The sequence below is a fragment of the Drosophila rhopaloa genome, unplaced genomic scaffold (assembly GCF_018152115.1).
Source record: "Drosophila rhopaloa isolate 14029-0021.01 unplaced genomic scaffold, ASM1815211v1 contig_172, whole genome shotgun sequence".
Classification (NCBI taxonomy): Eukaryota; Metazoa; Arthropoda; class Insecta; order Diptera; family Drosophilidae; genus Drosophila; species Drosophila rhopaloa.
In genome coordinates this window covers 111,162-115,286 of record NW_025335053.1, presented here as the reverse complement: position 1 = coordinate 115,286, position 4,125 = coordinate 111,162, and the positions used below count along the sequence as shown (strand labels likewise).

General features: G+C 37.0%; 1 long non-coding RNA gene across 1 annotated transcript; it reads right to left on the bottom strand.

The window, feature by feature from the left end:
• Positions 1-2,668: 2,668 nt before the first annotated feature.
• LOC123037554 lies at positions 2,669-3,073 on the bottom strand. The gene is made up of 2 exons (XR_006417545.1): positions 2,945-3,073; positions 2,669-2,892 (listed from the first exon to the last, which is right to left on the bottom strand). It is a non-coding gene; the product is annotated as an uncharacterized LOC123037554 (long non-coding RNA).
• Between the last annotated feature and the right edge of the window lie 1,052 nt (positions 3,074-4,125).

Genomic DNA, 4,125 nt, shown 5'->3' with positions numbered 1-4,125 from the left:
ACTAGTTCGCGTAGAAACAGACCCTCTGCAAGGGTATAAAAATCAACACCCACCCTAATGACAAGGCCAAAATCGGGATAAAATGAGCTCGATTTTTCGGTTTTTTAATCAAAAACCTGGGAAACAGTGGGCCGATGCTGCATACCTCGTTGAATTCGTTACAAAATTTCCAACAATGTGTCATTTACAGAATAAAAATATCATTTGAAAAAATGTTGGAAAAAAATCATGAGCCCCACCCTTCTGACATCGCCACAATGCGAAGAAAATTACCTCGATTTTTGGTATTTTAATCAAAACCCTTGAATATAGTGGTGAATTTTCAAATGGCATACCTCGTTCAATTCGTTACAAAATTTCCAACGAAGTGGCAATAATAAATATAAAATATCATTTGAAAAATTTTTTCGAAAAAAAACCATGACCCTCACCATTATGACGAGGCCCAAATCCTGCTGAAATTACGGCGATTTTTTGGTTTTTTAATCAAAACCCTGGGAAATAGTGGGCCAATGGGCTTACTTCGATGAATTCGTTACAAAATATCCAACATAGTGGCATTTACAGAACAAATATATCATTTAAAAAAATTAAAAAAAAAAAAACTTATGACCCCCACCCTTCTGACAACGCCAAAATCCGAAGAAAATCAGCTCGATTTTCTGTACTTTGATATAAACCCTTGGATATGGTGGTGAATGTTCGAATATGCCATACCCAAGTCGAACTTGATTTTTTGTCCGAGGTTAAGCGAAAGCTCCCTTCTTTTGGATCTTCATAAAGTAAAGCCTGTCTATTCACCGGGTCCGGACGGAGTTCCAGGCTGCGTGCTGAGGTACTGTGCTGAAACTCTGTGTAGACCTCTGTACAAATTGTTTACCTTGTCTTTAAAAACATCTCATTTCCCACTTATTTGGAAGGAGTCATTTGTCATTCCCCTTCATAAGAAAGGAAATAAATGCAATACAAGTAATTACAGAGGCATATCCAAATTATCCGCCATCCCAAAGCTTTTCGAAAACACTATTACACCCCATTTGCAACATCTTTGTAGATCGATTATATCTCCATGTCAACATGGATTTATAAGGCGAAGATCTACGACGACAAACCTCTTGGAGCTAACGTCTTTTGTAATAAATGGCTTTAGAAAGAACATGCAGACTGACGTAGTTTACACTGACTTTAGTAAAGCGTTTGATTCAGTAAATCACTCGCTACTTGTATTAAAGCTAGACTTATTAGGGTTTCCATGTGATCTTCTAACATGGATCTCAAGTTATCTGAGTGGTAGGACTCAACGAGTCCTCTTTAAAAACTCGATCTCTGATTTGATCCGAGTTACTTCAGGCGTCCCACAAGGAAGCCACCTTGGCCCACTTCTTTTTACTTTATTTATAAACGATCTCCCTCTAGTCTTGACAAAGTCGCGTGTCCTTATGTACGCAGATGACGTTAAGTTATGCCTGCAATATAACGAAATTTCTAGCAGTTCAGACTTACAATCTGACCTAAACGCTTTTCAAACATGGTGTTGTGAAAATCTTTTGGATTTAAATAGCGCTAAGTGCAAAGTAATGACATTTTTTCGGGTGAACCCACAATATGCAACGTATACGCTGGGTAGTTGCGCGTTGTCTAGAATTACGCATGTCGATGACCTTGGCGTCCTCCTTGACCCTAAACTTAAGTTTTGTGACCATATTACTTCTATGGTGAATAAAGCCAGGGGAGTACTTGGATTTATTAAAAGGTGGTCAAAGGAATTCGATGATCCCTATGTTACAAAGACTCTCTTCATTTCACTAGTCCGTCCAATCCTGGAGTACTGTTCTGCAGTTTGGAGTCCTCAGTATGGTGTACATATAGACCGGATAGAGTCTGTGCAAAAGAACTTTTTATTATTTGCTCTACGGGGCCTTAACTGGAATGCAAGCCTTATTTTACCATCCTACTCTAGTAGACTTCTCCTAATTAATCTACCATCCTTAGTAAACCGTAGAACGATGCTTGGCACAACTTTTATCTATAAACTTATTCACGGGGATGTGGAGAGTCCCGAGTTACTGGGTCGCATAAGCTTCTCCGTGCCCAATAGAATTACCAGGAACTATGTTCCTCTTACATTAAATATTTGTAGATCTAACTTTGATATGCATGAACCGTTTAGAGTACTGTGTAACGACTATAATAGACTATACCACATTATTTCTACTACCGACTCTTTGCCAAGCCTAAAATCATTAATTTTATCTTACCTAGCACAAAATTAGTATTAGTATTAGTCTCGTACGTATTTGTAATCTTAGTCTGTCCGCTTCTACATTGTGCTTTTAACTTCTCGAGATCTCGTTTTTACGCCTATTAGGCTCCGCGCGTAACAAGCACTGCTTGGTGTCGTAAGGGCCACTTGTTTGCGCTGATCATAGTGCATCAACGTCCGAAAAACATTTTAAGATATTAGTCTTATATATACATATATACATGTCTTATAAAATTTCGAAATATATTCCTAATATAGGCCAACAAACGAGTTTTTATTTATATCAAGTAACTTTTTACACAATTAGCACACTTTAGAAAACTCTAAAACGATAAAGTTGCGCCTGGAATAATACACAATGTATTAACGTAGTTTTGGGCCCATGAAATCACAAAATCTATTAAGTTCAGTGCAATGTACCGTTTTATTTCCAAGATTTTTTATGCGACAATTCAAATGTCCTGTTTTTCCAACTAAAGACGTCACATTTTTTGTAGCTGAAGTATCAAAATAAGGACCTCTGCTTGGGGCCCTGTTCATCTTTACAATATACTCTTCACTTAAAAGGTAGTGGTCGGACATTGCCACTTTTTCTTCTGCATTTTTAGGGCAAGCTTCCCTTAAAATTACTAAGAAAGTTATTATTACATTTTTGTAAATAAATCCTTTCTGTATACTTACAAACACAAAGAAATAAACGTAATGTCAAATAAATTTTCATTTTTAATGCGTTTATCTGTCAAACATTATACATAAACTGCACTTAATGTTTTTAGATGCGTATTAAATTTTATGAATAACCATGCGCAAAACGCATGCGCATTTAAGATTCATCATACACAATTCGTAAAAATCCCAAACCTAATTTTTACCCTGTTTTTATTAAAGCCTAGAACTCAGATCGAAAAACTAGCGTAAAAACTTTTATCTTTCCAGTGTGACTGCATTTTTGGGAGTTCATCAGAATTAAGCGTGCTACGGTCGTACTGTTAATACGCTGGGTTTGTTGACAAGCAGTTAAAATTCAAAAAATCGTATTTGCGGGAAAGAGCCTTTAAAAGATATCATCAACTACCTTGGCAAGACAAGTCTGCCGCTGTACAAAGAAATTAAAAAACAATACAATTTAAGTTTAACAGTTGTTTTTTTAATTTACGATAATTATTTGCTAATTTGTAATCTTGCTGCACTTTTATTGTGTTTTTTCGGACATTTTTAACCTAAGAAACACTTTGCTCTGACTAGAGGCACCACAGATAGTATTAATGTTATTTTGTCCTCACATGTAAACTCCTGCAATCGACTTTTGCTTTTTGATTTTTTCCCTCTATTTTTATACCCTTGCAGAGGGTATTATAATTTTGGTCAAAAGTGTGCAACGCAGTGAAGGAGACATCTCCGACCCTATAAAGTATATATATTCTTGATCAGGATCACCTCCTGAGTTGATATAGCCATGTCCGTCTGTCCGTCTGTCTGTCCGTCTGTCTGTTTCTACGCGAACTAGTCTCTCAGTTTTAAAGATATCGAATTGAAACTTTGCACACACCCTTCTTTCCTTTGCACGCAGTATATAAGTCGGAACGGCCGGGATCGGCCGACTATTTCATATAGCTGCCATATAACTGATAGATCGGAAATGCCATAACTCTGCTGTTTGTTAAGTTAGGAAGTTGGGGCTCTCTATGGGTATTATATTTGGCCAATCAATCCGACGTACCAAATTTCATAAGGATCGGCCGACTATATCCTATTGCTGCTATATAACTGATTGATCGGAAATGCCATAACTCTGCTGTTTGTTAAGTTAGGAAGTTGGGGCTCTCTATGGGTTTTATGTTTGGCCAATTAATCTGACCTAC